Source organism: Aptenodytes patagonicus, chromosome 1 (genome assembly GCF_965638725.1).
Source record: "Aptenodytes patagonicus chromosome 1, bAptPat1.pri.cur, whole genome shotgun sequence".
NCBI classification, from domain to species: Eukaryota; Metazoa; Chordata; class Aves; order Sphenisciformes; family Spheniscidae; genus Aptenodytes; species Aptenodytes patagonicus.
Genome location: NC_134949.1, coordinates 221,587,672 through 221,606,187, shown reverse-complemented (window position 1 = coordinate 221,606,187; position 18,516 = coordinate 221,587,672).

Genomic DNA, 18,516 nt, shown 5'->3' with positions numbered 1-18,516 from the left:
TATCTAAAATTTTTCTTTCATTGTTTCAAGCCAGTAAAAACAACAATTTAACCCATCTCAGTACAGAAATAGCTTTCCAGCGATCATCGATAAGGCAGCACTCAGAACATTCACTCTTAAAACATTTTTTTGCAACCACCAGGAAAAAAGAGCAGTCATTAAAACCACCAGTGTCACTTAGGTTCAACCCACTTGTTACAGAGCAGAAACATTTTTAAAAGGCAAAGCAGAAGTATCCTGAGTGAAATCCACCTTGATACGTTGTATGGAAACCTACCCTCTGTCATCTGTAGTGGATAACTCAGCTCAGTTATCCAGAGCTGAGAAGGTCAAATAAAATCAGGGACATGGGGAAGGAAACCCACACTTGCCAGTTCTGTGTTTTGTTTTGTTTTGTTTTTTCTTTCTTTGCATAGATGAAGATGTTACAAGCATATAGCTAGGTCTCTAATGACCACATCTACTAAGAATAAGCAAATACAAAAGGGCAAATTCAAGTTGCTTCTACTGTTCTGTGTTTCTTTGCTTTAGAAAATACCAGAAAGAGCCATAGAACACCTCAAAATTATGGAGGGAAACCCAAGCCTTATTTTAACATCCACTGGTCACCCCTAAGCTCAGTGGACACTGTTCACTTGCCATCTCCTTTAGAAACTATTCATGATGTGAAAATCCAGAGACGCAAACTCATGCACAAAGGATGCTTCAAGTGTATCAACAGCAGTAATGGCTGGAACAAAAAAGGTGGCTGATGGACAACGTGGAATTGACACAAGGACATGGATCTAAGACACCTTGGGAGGTCCTTTAACACCTTTCACAGAAAGGGCAGCTATCCCACAAAATGCTGCTATGAGGCTTCTGATACCAAAGGAACTCCACAACAGTACAGCCATCTTGTTCACCTTCCACTTGCCTATATTAATGGACCCGGGTGGCCAGAAGTACTGAGAGGTTCTTCGCAGCACAAACTGGATTTTTTTCCCAGTGCTTGGGAGATTTTGTTCTGAGCATAGTTTAAAAACCCTTCCAGTGGCTCCTTTGCCTAACTATGTATCTTTATTTTTGCATTTCTCTTTATTATACACATCAGAAGTTTTAGAAGATCATGTTGCTGGTGGTTGATTTAATTAGTACTTGGGGAATTGGGTCTGGCAGGTTACATGGCTTCTTGCAGGGTGGAAATTCTCAATTAGCAGTATGTTAATGAATGCACAGAAGCCATGTTTTCTCATTTTCACCTTTACCCTTTGCCCAATTTCAGGGGATAAAACAGGCCAGTTATAATTTTTGCCAGGACAGGATTAATAGCTTGAGTTCACACATCCAACATAGGGTTGCTTTTGTCATCTCACAGAACAGCAATAAGTACAAACCACTTAGATGCTCTCATTTCTAGCAGTTCATATGTTTTAAGTATCTGAAATGTTGGGGGTTTTTTAATGGATCATTACATTTCCACATTTTAGTAGATTAATTTTTGCTGTTTCACTCTATAAGAGTTATAATTCGTTACTAAGCCAATGGGTTCTCTTTGCAATCAAAATTTGTCTTCCAAATCTGCAAAACTAGCATATATTCCTGTGCTAGTCATCTTGCAAGTCATATTAGGAAATTAGGGGGTTTTTAGTCCTTTTCTATTTGTATTTCTTTCCTTTATAATATTTTTATAATGTCGATATAATGTTGGTAGGAAACCTAAAGCAAGTCACACAGCTGGCTTCAATGCTACCATTGATAAAACTCTGCTGGATTTAATGATGGCTGCATTAGGCATCAGGAATTGGTGTGTGTATCCTGTGTAAAATAATATATTCAGCAATAAATGGTTAGAAAACTGAGTAGCAGCCAGATTCTCAAGGTTTCTCTATAAAACAAAAATTCTGTTGGCGAAGCCAGACTGGTTTTGCTGTTTTGCCTTTTTTTAATCTGGTGTCTATTATTACACAGTCTTTTCCTATGATCTTGTTGCTAGTGTCATTCACAGTACAAACATTATTTCCACCTAAATGACACAAAGCTTACGAATATATTGGAAGGGAAGAGGGAAGATTCTTTTCTTTTCTCTATAGGTGCGGAAGCTTGATCAGCAACAGAAGTGATGAGACTACAACTGATTTATTTCTCTATTGTGGAGTTACCAAGACTATTTAAAAAAACCCATAAAATTGGATTGTGGTCAAATATTATTTTTATGTAGGTGGTATTTCAAGAAACCCCATTTCTGCCCATCTCAGTAAGTAATTGTTATCCGAGACTATTACTATAAAATTAATTAGAAAAAGAAAAAAAAAATCAGAAAAAAGATCATCCTTGCCTGAGTGACTAGAAAGCGATGACTTCCTTTTTTTAATACAAAAAATGTTTTTCTTTGATGAGCAATGAGAAACGAAGCTGATGAACAATGTTTCTCTTCTCTGATTCATTTTCCAAATAAGTTTCTCAAAGAAGCTTCCTGTTGTTTTAAAATAATGCAGAACATCATACTAAATAATTACTAATAAAGAGGTATTATCTGTTTCTGCGACTACAGCATAAGCAGGTTGTTTGATTATAAAGAAATATTATAAAGAAACCTGCATAAAAAATATGGAACACTTGGATTACTGAAAAGGTTCAAAGCAAACCAAATTTTTTGTAGTTACCTTCTGCGCATTCTTCTTTAGTGACTGTTTCATATGTCCATTAAAAGAGAGATATCTAAAAGTTAGGAACAATTAGGTAAAGACAAAAATAGAAAATTACGCTGATAGCTTTCTGCATATAATAATAATTACAAACTTTTCGTTCTTTTAGAATTTGGCATGAGTTTTTGATTCACCTTAAGACTTACTCAAGCATTCCCACCTTTCCATTTAAAAGGCATACATTATGCACATTTCAATTAAATTATATTTTTTTCAGGGGAAGAAAATAAAATATCTGCTCTTCACATCTGCGATTACATGCCACAGTCAGGATTCACCTGAGAGTCATAGCCAAAGAAGAAATACTGAAGTTAGAGATTTGTCTGCATCTGTCCATATACTAAATACCTCCTCAGAATGAAATAAATACTGTCAGAGGGTATAACCAAAATAGCAAATGGACCAGCCTGCAGGAAAAACAAAGAACAGACTCAAGTGTTTTCAAAATTGGATGTTTGAGGTTAAGTACCAAAGATCCCCATTTAGGTTATGGTAAATGAGTACTTCAGATAACAAATGACTGAGTGCTCATGGACCAGTGGCACAGCTATCAAGTAAGTAAGCTTTACAGATGCAGCGCCACCTGAGGCCAGAACACTCAAAAGCCCTCAGCCCTGAAGCTGGGCAAGGTTAAACACTGAATTAGGGGCATGTTTCATTCTTTGCAACACATTCCTGGCCTGTCACCCTGGGCCGTTCGTTCCAGATAAAGACAGTAACCTCTACATATTCTTTACACTTCTCAAATTTTACTGGAATATCTCTGCTGGAGTCCCTGCTTTGCTTGTCCCAACATTCAGTCATTAGTCAACAGCATTCTTGGAGTGTTGCTTTTCTTCTGCAAGCCAAAATGCAGCTGAATTGAAAGGTACCTGCTTTACCTTTCTCAAAAGAAATACTATTTCAGTCTCAGTAGTTAGCAAGTACTTTATATTTTGTTAATATTATCTAATCAGTATTGTGCTCATATTATCTGCAGTTGCTAGCCTCATTTCATCCTTGCAATGTATCAGCAGCTCAGGAAGGGTGCAGGGCTCAGGAATCAGAAGCACAGGTATAACTGGGATTCAGCAGTTTTGGCTGAGAGCCGCCTTCAATCCACTGGAACATGCTGTCTCTCATCACAAGAAATGGGGAGGGTTTGTGCCAGGAGTACTGACACATCTGCTAATGACTGTTTGCTCTGTGCTGAGCCATGTACCACTGGTTTGAACTCCCACCCACTGAAGCCAGTGGCAAAGCTCTGCTGGTTGCAGCAGGACCCGCATGAAGAAATAATGCAAAAGCAAGGATAGCATGGCCTATCTGCACACGCTCATCCTCCCCAGCACGGTACTACATCCTAGCCCAGCCTTTCAAAATACACCAACTACAGCTTGCATGCTGAATGCAGAAGGAAGAGAAAACAGGGCTGTATTCAGTGAAGATATTTTAACTGAACAAACCTTTTAAAGCTTTACATAACAGGGCTATTTTTACAACCTCCATATCTGGTGGCATTTGATTTTAATTTACGAGTGGATGGACTTGCATCAAGTTGTCCGAAGTCTGTTCTTCATATTTGGGTTTCATTTTCTGCCACTTCCTTCTAATGATCTTGGAATCTCATAAAATTTTACAGGAGTTACCATTTTCCTGACATAGCATAAAAACCTCAACAAGACATAGCAAGGAGACATCTTTGCATTTAGACTAAAATAAGTATTCAGAATCAGTATTTGTCTTCCTAACTGCTAATTACTGTGATTAGGTCTAGTGTGTGGTTTCGCTGTTCATTATAAATTTTGTTCTGTGTTTATAACATAGATATCTTCCTGATAGTTCTCTTTCAAAACTAAACTCTGAACATTTAGCACCCAACTGACAGCCCCTTGCTGCTTTCAGTGAGTAATTTTTCATCAATAATTTCATTGATCTGTGTGAATACTCGCTCACCAGAGGGAGTAAGAGGACTCTTACACACTAATGATTTTTCAAAGTGATTCATTGCTTAAGCAGCAGGGGACACATTCAGATATCCTGACACTGGTGGTACTGTCCTCAGTACCTCCACTGAGACTTAGCTCTGTGGTGACAGAATATTTAACCCAAGTATTGGTGTCAGAACATGGCCCTCGGCATGTTAAAGGGCTCCAAAACACAGCCATCCCTGCATTAATGTAAAAGAGATGTGTGAGTGGACAAAGCTCTCCAGCATAGAGAGGAACCCTTTCCTACCAGTTACTTACAGGACAGATTGCCCTGAGGACAAGAAGAAGCAAAGATGTTTTGAGCTTTCGACAGCCTTCAGAGTTTCTACAGGTCCAGAAGGAAAAATCACAAATGAAAGAGCAGTTCTCCAGGTCCGATGGAGTAGAAAGTCTGAGTGGACTCACAGCACATGTGATGTATCATCAAGATGTTCTGACAGGTCTGACTGTCTTGTACTGCACTTACTGTCTTTCCATGCAGAGCAACTGCTTTTCCAGACAGCTGGAATACCCTCCAGAAAAGCAGCTGAGAAATGCTCTGCCTGGTATGCTCTTCAAAACAGGCTGAGAATTTGACAACAGCTAGAGAAAAGCCCATACAGAGACTTTCTGAAATCTCTGTTCTTCACTGGTGGGTCAAAGCCTTATCAGCTGGCACCCAGGGCTCAGGACCCGTGGGGTCATGCCTTGAAAGAGAACTGCTCACAGACATGTGAGCCTCCATGAATAATTAGGTGGTAAATCACGTCCCCAGTGCATAGTCCAGATGTTTTGGGGGGAGGTGACTTGGGGGTATACTTGGAGTTTATGCTGGAACTGATGTGTTACAACCATCTGCAGCAAAAAGCAACAGCTATATTTCCACTTTCATCCATTTCAGTGACCAGCCCATAACTGGACAACCCAACCCATAACTTCACAGTATCTATCTGCTGATTTAATCTTCCTGCAACTTGATCTTCCCAGTGCTTTCTCTCTGTACTGAGGTATTGGCTCAGCACTGCGACATGACATTTTCCTTAGTCTGTTTAATGAGGTACAATGCATCCATCCTCTGCTGACTCCTGTAAGGACGAACAAAGGGAAATTCACTCATCAGCTCAGAGAGGTACCAGGCTCAAGTGGGAGCAGGCACAGGAAGTCAGTCTCAAAGCTTCCACAGATATGGAGAAAGATTAACAGCATCAGGCAGGCTAATGTATTTCAAGCACCACTTAATAGCAACCCATAACCATTACTGAACATACTGAATGAGAATTTTACAGGAAGCAATTCACCCGTTTCCTAGTTTTTGGTCTTTCTGAAGAACAGAAAAGGGGTTATGAAAGTCGCTATGTAGGAGTGAGCAGCTTCAGTATAAAATACCCACAAAACCTCCCTCCTCTTTCTATCAAATAACTCATATCAATGCAATTGCATTTTGCTGAAGTATCTTGTGAGATAGGCCTTTCAGAGAGAACATTTTAGACTGATAAAAAAATATAAAACAAAAACGTCTTGATGGAATGACGTGTTTGTCCATTTTAAATTGACCTCTTAGGAGACATACTAGACTTGTGGAAAGCACACCTGAAACTACAGCCAATGCACAAGGGCTAGCTGAAATTACACCAGAGGTCCATGTATCTAGGAGGAATTAAAGACTATTGAGGGACAATCTGACTACACAGAAGCAGATCAGGAGTACCTCACAACAATGAAATAAATCTGGTTTAAGAAAGAGATAATCAACCCTAGAATTTTAAAGGAAATTTCCCAGAAGTTCTTCTTTTCTTTTGTGCAAAAGAAGAGTTGAATCTGAACGGAGGAATTAATTTAAATGTTTTAGCATAACGAGGTACTTATATATCAGAATCATATTTGCAGAGTAGAACAGAAACAATACCAGTAGACTTGGAGACTTCTTATTAAAAAAAAATTAAAAAAAAAAAACCACAAAAAAATCTACAGGTCTGTTTACACATATTTTAATTGCTCAAACATTTAAGCTTTTTAAAAATTAAGATAACAGAACTAAGCTGCATAGCTGGGATGTGCACATCTCAGCAGAGCTTGTCTGGGGGGGCCACTTTCAAAAGGTAACATACAGATTGTGGAAGACAAAAGCTAGCACAAATAGAAAAGGTTAGGCATGCTTTACATTGAATAGATGTGGATTTTTACTTGCAGTATATTATATCTCTATGCTATTTCTATGCTGGATCTGGAATCTTCTCTGTTTCATTCTCTGGAGCTCTGGAGCAGGTCCAGAGTTCCAAATATTTTCCAAAAAGAAAAAGTTTCTGCTACTCACATGAATTTATAACCCAACAAACCCAACACTCAAGCTTTGCTGCAAATTTCGTCCATGCTACAGGCAGCAATGAAGCAGAGAAAATAATTACATATATCAAATTCTTGGCTGCATAATGTAACCTGTGTATCTACGGTACAGTATAAACCGCAAAGCAGATCCACCTGTTGTCTAATATCCTCATAGTGCAGAGCCCTTACATCTCCCTGATTTAAAATTAAATGTAAATTTAAGCATGTGCTTAATTGTTCCAAAGAAAATAACAAAATCGGCAGAAGAACTTGAAATAGAAATGAGTTATATATATATACTGAGTATAGCTATTTCATCTGACTTTATGCTTCTGTTTTCCTCAGATTGCAAAATCCCCTGTGAATGGTATGCATTTTTCTACCGCTAATAAATAAATAAATAAATAATCATCCTTTCTGTCTTAGATAACCATATACAGATGATCAGGAGTTAGCTCCCTGCAGCCACATTAGGGTCTTCCAATTGTCCAAGCCCTTTGCAAGTTTAGGAAACACAGACTAACATCATTGCCGACTTCACACCGGTGCCTGGGAAAGGAAGGTGCCATTGATCGTGAGCCAGCGGGAATTCCCACACTTGAACTGAGTGTCCCAAAATAGTACCATGCTTCTCATCTGCCTCGCTTCACTCTGTGCCCTCAAAGTCATGCAAAATGCAAAAATAATGAGTAGCAGTGTCTTTTTAAAACAAAAAAAAAGTGGTTGTGCCCAGCCTGTGTGAAGCCTTTCTAAGGAAGCAGTTGTCACAGCAGATGGTGTCCTTTCCATAATCCAGGTTGCAGAAATGGCAGTGAAGCAGCATGAATGCTGTGTAAAGGTTGTAAATGTCACAGCCTGTTACTGCCTGGGCACCTGTACAGAGCAGGTGTCAGTGCTATAAAAATTGTCCATCCTATGAGGCTACTCTTCTGAAGTGGGAAGGTACGCACTGGAATGAGTGCTGCTTCTTTTGGTTACCTGGCTTGAGCTCATATTGGGCAATGGAACAGTCAGGAAGGGTTAAACCGTTCATCAGATCCAATTGAATGACAAATAAATTTATCTTTAGCAAGAGACAGGAAAGAAATAAAATAACAAAGTGTGCTGCAGGTGAGTACAAACGATGCCTCCAGCTCAGCCAACTCTAGTGCTGACCACCCTGCAAATTGCGTTGCTCTCTGATGCAGAATTGAACCAGGAGTGTTTAGCGAAGGACTTTCTTAACTGCGGACAGAATGAGATGGGATATTACCATTATTCTTTACTTCTTCAAGACATATTCAAACCCTGCAGCAATGAAAGCTCTGTAAGTATCTTGATATACCATGCTATAAAACTCAAGGTGCTGAGCATCTAATTCTAAAGATCACAAACCGCTTGTAACTCAAACTTAGGCAACTAATCCCCTGCATGAGGAAAAATACGTTTCTAAGCCTCAAATTAATTTAATGTGATTTGCACTTCCAAATGATAGTTTATGTGCTTTTCCCAAATGTTTGTGCATTTGTATTATGACATCAGATATATCAGTGAAGATAGTTGAATACTGTAAGACTTGCTCTATTTCATGTATGGAAGAGACAAGAGGGCTAAACTCAGGGCTGATTTAAAATGGCACAGGTCTGTCAAAGTCAATAAAACCACAATGATATGCATGAAGGGAAAGCTATCACCTGAGTTTTCTTCAGTGTTCCTTTTGGGTTGTTTTCAGTAACAACACTGATGTTTAGTAGTGTTATTGCAATTTTAATTTTTCTAGTTAGTCTTTGTAGGTTTTTCAAATATTCATATTTGGGACAAAATTGCCCAAGATGTAGTTTCTTTTCAGGACAGGATGCATTTTTAGGAAGCTTGAAGGAAAATAATTAGTGAATGAGCCCTGGCTGCAAATCAGCCAGCATGCTGTTGACAAGGTAGAGGGCATTTTGGGTGCTGTGTAAAATAGGGATCAAAAGTTGATTAATTAAGGGCTGCATAGGACTGTGATCATGCATTTAAAGAAAATTCATGGCTCAGAGGATATGAACTGTACTAAACCAGTTATTTTTACCATATTTGCAGCCACTAGGTGCCACTCTGTGCTGTGGGAAGATCCCAGTAGCATCCCTGGTAAACAAAAGAGACAAAGTCTGGTTTCAAGCTATGTGGAAGTCTGTTCTTCTTTCCTACAGATACAGGTCTTCTGTATGCTCTCTGTTATACTTTGCTATATCATGATGTGTTCAGACAAGCACAATTAACTCTCCAAAGTTAAATTTGACTGGGTGCTTCTTGATTTTTGAACAGCTAGTTCTGCAGCCTTTGAGCCCTATTACTGTGGAGGAATAAAGTGGGCAGAGGCATAAAATATATAAATGTAGCTTGCTTGCTATGCATAGCATTGCTAAGTCAATACAAATATTTTCAGCTAAGCAGCTGAAAGGGATGTGTAGGAACACTAAAAGTTAAATCAACACCGCATTGATATATAAAAGTGCTGATGGTGCAAGGGGAATACAAACCAATCAACAGACTAATTGTTATCAAGAAAAATACTAATAGCTTCTCATTATCACAACTACAACGTACCTATTAGAGAGGAATGTATCTCTGTCTTCACCTGCTCATTAGAATGGTGCATCTCTTATTAACACTCAATTAGAAGAAATCCTATTCTGAGTTTACTTTTGTGTATAGTCTCCCAAGAGCTGATTGCTGTTTCCAAACAGAGAACTGACTTTATAATAACATCCTGTTCTTCCACTCTTGAAAAAGCAGAAGCAAAAAAACCCCAAAAAATCAACCCCAAAACCCTGTTTACAATCCATCCTCTACTTTGCATTCAGCTCAACTGCTCCTGAGTTCATTCATTGCTACAAGATGACCACCCTTACCTCTGGTCCAAGAATACCATCAAAACAAAGCACACTCAGTTTATTCTAACAGCCCCATTGAGGCTTGACAAGGTGTTTCAATTCCCCTTTCCCTTCGCAATCTGTGCCAGCTAGAATTAGATTACGGGCATATCTACAGAAACAGGGGCAGATAGGCCTTGAATCTCTTCCTCGTGGTCCTCGTTGTCTGGATGTAAAGGAGTTCTAAAGTACCTTAGATCAAATAGCACCGTATTCCTCAGAGTTTATTTCAAGTGTGAAAAATTACTCTCTAACTGACTATACAGTGTTTTGCAACTGGCCAGGATGATCCTTCCACAGCTGCCCAGACTCCAAAGCTCTTTCTGAAAACAACACAGGCTCCAAGGTTAACACTTGCAGCTAGACACTGAAAGGGAGAATTTGGTTAAACTACGACACTCTCTTATAACCAAATTGCTCCCTTTCAGTGTCTAGCTGCAAGTGTTAATGAGGATCCATGTCTGATAAACATTCTCACAACACCCTGACAGATATCACACTCAGGTATGTCTCACTCCAGTATACTTGACTTCACTGGTGTTTCTTGTTTGTGGGCATTTTTTGGCATATTAGAAGCCCTGGCAATCACCTTATGGAGGCAGAGTATCAAATATAAATCTTAATCTATCAGGAATTAAAATGTGGTTCATCCCTGGAAAAAAAAATGCATTAAGTTTACAGGTACCCAATGGTAATTTTCCCCGTCTCCTCCTTTTTCTCTAGTAGCCTTCCCTAGAAAGTAATGTAGCCTCTAAGAACTACCCTGATTCCTTTTCTCTCTACCTCACATTCAACAATAAAGCTCTGCAAGCCAAATGACATCCTTCCTGCTGCCTTCATTGTCGCTGGGAAAAGGGTTTGTATGGCTATAGCTGAATGGAAGTGAGCAACAGCTGTGAATCACCTTCATGCAGGAACCGCTACCAGGAACAAGACAGAAAAATTACTTAGTTGTCTTCACGGAAAAGAGACCTAAATTCCAGCCACCGTCTTCCAACTTTCACATCAGCTACTGGTTAAAAAGCCCCTTTTGAGATTGCAGACAGGGCTAAATATGTTGTTTTTCTCTCCACCACCCTTGCAAAACAACAGGATACCATGACAACCAAGAGAGCACATTTCAGAGACACTAGTGTCTGTACTGACTGATACTCGTCGCAGAGCTTAGCACTACCTGTTGGAACTAGTATAATTGATTTCATTACTTTCATACCGTTATGACTGCAGTACACTCACCGGTACTCCAGAAACCCATTATTCTAGCTCTGCCTGCTCCTCAGACTCAGTAAATGTACAAACCAGCCATAACTGGCTCTCTCATGAGATCTGGGTTGGACATTAGGTCCTCAAGTCAAAAATCTTCAGCTGCCCTATTCATTCCTCACCTAACACAGTTTAGTTTGAAGTAAATGGATATAAGAAACTAGGTTACAGGCATCTAACATCTGTCCACTGCACAAGACCACAGCTTGCATCTAAACAAGACGCATGCAAAGTAAAGCTATAGGACATAGATGTAAGAAGAGCTGCTATAAAATTTAGGACCTCAACAGTGATGAAGCAGTGAGTATAGTCTTCACCACTAATACCTCACCAGAAGAAGCAAGTTCTGAATTATTTTCTTCCATCCACCTGCAGCGTGCTAGCTTGTCACACAGTAAGAAAACTCTTCAGACATACGGTGGATAAGTATCCCACGTAAGAACATTTTGTTCAATTTCAGATAGTTCAAATATTAAAACTAGCACTGATACTTTCCCTATTTACAGATTGCTTATGATTAATGACACATAAAAGAGGCCGCTGGCGTCATTTTCATCATGGTGATGACGTACTCTTATCTAGTTAGCCTGAGAAGTTTTAATGTATAGTTCAGGAAGGCTACAGACATTCAAATTACCTAAACACATTTGCTTGCATACAACTGTCATATGTTGCTTGTGGCCCAGCCTTCACAGCTGGCCAGCCTCATCTTTAGTTTAGATGCCACACATGAGGACATCATAAAATACTCACTGTCTTGAACACCAGCAAGGCACCTTCCAGTTTCTGGGAGAGAAATTATTCTGATTTAGTGGAAATGGATTCCAACAATGTGTGAAAAGATAATACTGTTCTCACTACAGGACAATAAATCGTTATCTTTGCATAACGCTGATTCTCAAACAAGCCCCTTCTTCTCATCAAATATTTTTCTGAAGTCCTTTGCTTAAGGAACAGCAACGTTAGCCACAGTACATGAAATCAGATGAAATGTAATACGTTCTTTAAAGCTGCAATGGTAAGGCTCTGTTACTGGCCTACAACCTTCCTGTCAGCCTCTGCTGAAGCTGCCAAATGAGTCTCCAAGGAGCTATCTAGGGTGTTAAACTGCTTCATCAATCCTGAGTGCCTACAATCCTCTGCAGAACGCAGTAGAGCTCCTGCAGTGAATTATGATCCTTAACGCAAAAAAGCGTGAGCATTTGGAAAGCCTTTCCGCGCAACATGACTTTGCTTATGGACGTTGCCATTAGCCCACAACACATCTCCATTCCCAGGCTTCGGTACAGCCAGGAACCTTGAACACCCAAAATGACTGGTAAAATGAACTCTACCCCAATGTTTCACAGTTAACAAGAGAGCTATGAACAATTAACGCTACCCTCAACTGAAACAGGTAAGGCAGGATTTGAAGACAAAAACACCTTAAAACTTAATAGAATCCAAGAAATTTAGGACATCCAACCTTGATATATTTATTCATAGCCATAGACAATTTACATTCACTTCCAAGCTTGATATAATTTGGATTCAGTCTAGGACCAGGAACTGAAGCCACAGATGGAAGATTTTATAATTTCTATACATAAATGCATTTCCCTTGGCACCTCTGGAACCTTCGATACTTCAGACTTGCCTGAAAAAGGTGATAGGCAGAAAACTGCTAAAAATTCTAAAAATATTCATAATCTTCCTGTCATTTCTGATCAGGGCTTTTCCTGCAAGAACTGAGTCCTCCATCAGTGGAGTTACAAAAAGTCCAGTTTTCTTTTTTATATTTTTTAACATGCACATGGAAGCACCAAATTAATCACTGAGGAAATCTGAGCTCAAGTGACAGTCGTGTATAGATGAAGCTGTGAAGTACTGGGGCTATGTATATAAACATGTTTATATACAGGTATATATTGATCCTCTGTAAGGCCTTTGACACGGTCCCCCCACAACATCCTTCTCTCTCAACTGGAGAGGTATGGATTTGATAGGTGGACTGTCCAGTGGGTGAGGAATTGGTTAGATGGTCGCATCCAGAGGGTAGTGGTCAACAGCTCAATGTCCAGATGGAGGTTGGTGATGAGTGGTGTCCCGCAGGGGTCTGTATTGGGACCGGTACTGTTTAATATCTTCATCAATGACATAGGCAGTGGGATCGAGTGCACCCCCAGCAAGTTTGCAGATGACAGCAACCTGAGTTGTGTGGTCGACACACCAGAGGGACGGGATGCCATCCAGAGGGACCTGGACAAGCTGGAGAAGTGGGCCTGTGTGAACCTCATGAGGTTTAACAAGGCCAAGGGCAAGGTCCTGCACCTGGGTCGGGGCAACCCCCAGTATCAATACAGGCTGGGGGATGAAGGGATGGAGAGCAGCCCTGCCGAGAAGGACTTGGGGGTACTGGTAGATGAAAAGCTGGACATGAGCCAGCAATGTGCGCTCGCAGCCCAGAAGGCCAAGCGTATCCTGGGCTGCATCCAAAGCAGCGTGGCCAGCAGGTTGAGGGAGGGGATTCTGCCCCTCTCCTCTGCTCAGGTGAGACCCCCCCTGGAGTACTGCGTCCAGCTCTGGAGCCCTCAACACAAGAAAGACACGGACCTGTTGGAGCGGGTCCAGAGGAGGATCACGAAGGTGATGAGAGGGCTGGAACACCTCTGCTCTGAAGAAAGGCTGAGAGAGTTGGGGTTGTTCAGCCTGGAGAAGAGAAGGCTTTGGGGAGACCTTATTGCAGCCTATCAGTACTTAAAGGGGTCTGATAAAAAAGATGGGGACAGACTTTTTAGCAGGGCCTGTTGCAACAGGACAAGGGGGAATGGCTTTAAACTAAAGGGGGGTAGATTTAGACTAGATAGAAGGAAGAAATTTTTTACGCTGAGGGTGGTGAAACCTTGGCACAGGTTGCCCAGAGAGGTGGTGGATGCCCCATCCCTGGAAACATTCCAGGTCGGGTTGGACGGGGCTCTGAGCAACCTGATCGAGTTGAAGATGTCCCTGCCCACAGCAGGGGGGTTGGACTAGATGACCTTTAGAGGTCCCTTCCAACCCAAACTGTTCTATGATTCTCTGATTCTATATGTATAGAAACATAACTCCTGTACTTCACAGCTGCAGGTGGTATGACCGTTCCTGAAAAAGGCCACCAGTTAGATGAGCTCAGCTAATGGGAATGCACATTTGGCTGAAGCCAAATGCCGGCAAGAGGTTTGATTACAAGTGAGCATCTATGGCCATAACACAGCCTGTAATACTGAAAACACATGCCTGAAAATCATCAGATTTGTTGATAGGCTCATATCACTTCCCGATTCCTGGATGATATTATTGGTTCTATAAGGCTGCATGTATATATTTGTATCAGATTTGTTTACCTAGGAGATTCGGGCTGATCCTGCAGTATCATGAGACAATCATTATTCATGCCCTAATGGTTTCTTGGTGGTACCACACTGATGTGATATAACTGAAACTTTCAGCATTTCTAGGACTCCAGATAGCATTTCAACTTCCCATTAGTAAAAGTCTGGTCAAAGTAGTTAGTGCATCATTTAGGTTAGAAACCGTCCTTTCCTTTCTTCCATAATAATCTTATCTGCATCATGGATATAGTCATTACAACTAGTCAATTCCATATCAGACCCAGTTTAATCTGGATTCATACTCAGAAAATGATCGGATAGATGATCACCACCTCTATCAATAGATCAACCTTATCTTTGCTTTTCCGTAAAATTTAGATCAAATTTAAGGTCTCAAATTTTATTTTTTAAATACCCTCCAGGATTGAGACCACAGAGACCCAAAGGAGCTAAGAGCTTTACAGTGACCACCAAGTTCACAATAGTACTTTGTTGACTCAGCTGAGTTCTCCAAAGAGGAAGATGACATTTTCTGAGGCCTGTATTGAAGCATCCAGAACTAAGACCATCACAGACATTGCAATCATCTGCTCCAGGAACAAGAAACACATCTTCAAGCTTATCTATATTTCATCTAGAAAAATACACAAATCTTAAAAAGAAAAGTATCACAGCACTTCTCATACTTCTGCCAGTGGAGAAGGACTGACAGACAAACACTGTGACAGAAGGCATAGTCACATTTTTGATGGACACTGATTGGAAGACACTCCAAAACTGCAAAAGTAGGATGACTATACAAGATGGTGTCTTACGTGACCATCTGTATAAGGCCTGCAGAGCTCAGAGGTACAGACAAGAAGTAAAACTTTAAAGTAGTCATTTCATTAACAGATGCAGCTCTGCAAACACAATGAACAAACTTACCAAGACAATGAGACTGCCACACAGCAGTCCTCATGTGTAAGGTCACTGAAGTTGGCACCACTTTTGGCAGCAAGGGTAGCGATATCCAACTTAGATATTCAAATAAGTACATCTATTAATGAAGTACATATGTTAACCGTTGTTAGTGTGTCCACTTTAGAAAGTTTCATTATTTCTCATACTAAATTCAGTTAAGTGTGTTTAAGAAGTAGAAATTAACTCCTGGACATCAAGCTAAACAGGGAACGAAAAAATAAGATACTAGTGTCAGTAAGCTTTGTAAACTCTAGTAGTAGGGTATAACTGAACTTTAATCTTTATTCCCTGTTTTGATTTCTGTAGTTCTTTCATTAACCCAGTACTCTGGATCCTCATGTAAGATCTGCCAGCTCATCAATACACGTGTAGACACATTTCTAATTAATTTACTTTATTGATTTAAAGTTTACCAAAAAAGTAAATTTCTTGGAATCTAGGTAATATATGCATGTTTTATTACCATTGTTTCAATTTTCTTCTATTCCAGGCAAATTTTACCATAAACAAAATCTCGTAAGCCTTGATTCAAAAGGTATAACCACCATATAATATTGTAAAAGCAGCAAAATATGAGGCTGTGCAGCAGCCCTCACTTTAGTTAAAAGTATTTTTAATGACTTCATCCTTCATGGTTGCCCAAAGCACCCTGTGAAATAAACCTTTAACTCTTACATCGCTTCTGTCTTAAGAGTAATGAGCCATATGTGAAGACATCTGCAATGCCTGAAAAGAATGATCATTAATTAGAGAGAAGACAGGACACTTTCTGATTGCTGATGGGGGGGGGGGGGGGAAGCCTTTCAAAAAGTCACTGGAATTAAGAAAGAAAATTTGTCCTTTAGTTTGCAAGATGTGAATACTGTAGGTATGATTTTTATTTCTTGCATGTGCTGGGGAGTAAAATTACTACACTGTGAGAGCGAGACACCAGAGAGGAGACAGAGAGCCAAGAGAAGGGAATTCTGTGAAAGAGGCTAAGACAACAGCATATGTTGTTTGTATAGAAACCTCTTTCTGACTTATCTGGAAAGTCTGAAGGAAGACCCAAAAGCAGGGCACAGATTGTAGGTTTAACCTCTTCTTTTCCCTGCTCTAATTGCCCTTAGTTTACAAATTACAAGGTCAGACACTCTAATCTTGCAGCTTTCTCTGGAACTAGGTGAAGCCTTGGCATCTCTTCCTGACTGAACATCCATTTTGAGTCACCTTCATTTACACCTTTATGTGGCACCATCTGGTGTCAGGCACACCATCCTGCAGGGACGGCCCTATCTGCCTTCTCAATGAAGCATGTGAAGCTATACCTGCAGTAGAGTGGGGTTTTTGTATAAATTTGTGATTTTTTCATTGGTAGCAATCCCTGGCTTTTTCCCGGGAGAAAAACAGCTGGAAGTGTTTTGCAATTGAAAGAACAGAAAACATGCATAGGACAGAGAAAATAATTCACATGGCGAAGTGGAAAGAATGATTCATGCCAGACAGAGATAAGAGGAATGAATCATCACCTTGCTGATCTCTCCCCATTGATCATAAAGGGAAATGAGACAGCTAGTTCAGAACAGATGCCTGACTTTTAGACTCCTGAAGTCAGACGACCGTAATCCCTGTCAAGCTTGAGAGATGAGTGGTTTAGGGCCCCAAGTTTTACGTGTTCTCGGAGGTAGCTCCAGGCCAGAATTGTGTCTTACGCCCAGGTTTAGTGCTGGTTGGACTCTGTCTTGTTTTTTATCAAAAAGACCTACTTGGCTCTTATATTCTCTGAGGAGGGGTATATTTGCCAGGAAACTTGCACTTTTTATAGACTTGCAAGTACAGTCTTCCATCCTTTATAACAGCTACATATAAATAGCACTGACTTTTACAGGATTTCTGCTCTACTGCTCTGTCTGTATAGATCCATGGTATATATTTCCTAACTGATACGAAAATAAACAAAATAATGTTATGCATATAGCATTTACATATTTGGTGTGCTAATTGATCAGTAAATACCATACTCCCTCTTAATGTGAGAAATCTCCCTATACATGGTATGGACTATCTAATGCACGCACAACAGACTTGATACCCAGGGTACAGGAGTAAAAAGGCACAAACTGAACATAAATCATCTTGGATTAGCATGGATCTGAGTCTGAATTAATAAACTCTATTGTTATATCACGTCTAAACGAGAGCTACTTCATGTCACATCACTTTGTAACATGGAGCACAAGTATTCTCGTCATTCACTTCCAGCTAGACAGACAACTGAAGCATATCTTTTCTCAGCAGTAACAAACCCTCAAGACTGTCATTTCTTCCTATTTTGTTGCCATTATACTGTTATTATGTACAGTTTCTTATGGTTTCCTTTCAGTGACCCAACAAATTATAATTCAGTGATTTCCCTGTGCTATTGAAGACTTCACAGGGAAGGAATGAATAGAAATTTAAGAAAACTTCCTTCATGTTTTATATAAAAGAAGCATCTGTTGATAGGGAGTTTCAGTGCATCAATGCTACAGATTTTCAGGAAATACAACTTGTCCTTAATTCTCAGGTTTTAGATACCTATTTAAATGGAAGCTCTGGGCTTCATAAACAAGTACTCTGATTTTTCTCAGTCTGCTCAGCTGAGGAATTTGGCCCCGTGCACTTAGCCTGTTCCCCAGGTAAGCCTACCCCTGGAAGCATGACAATCACTAAATGAGGATTTAGATGCATTCTGGGAGTTTCTGGAGTGTAAGCCTTTGGCAGATGGAGACAGCATCTGAACAATTCTGCCAGATTCGAGCCAGCATTATGATTAATGTATATACATGACCTGTGGAAGTTAGAAAGAATATTTGAAACAAAACGAAATAAGAAGCGCCAACAGAAATCTCCAAGAGGATCAGTCTCCTCCTGATGCTGCTGTTAGCTCCAACTAACTAGATGGTTTCTACTAGATTCTTCAGAAACAGAGTGGTCTGCTGAATAATCACTACATTTTTTCCAACAGAGGAGGATAATGGCAACTCCAGAGATTATCAGGTACAAGAAGTTCACTGTCTAGGACATTGGATCTACAGACTGCTTCTTTCTTGAAAGTAACAGACAC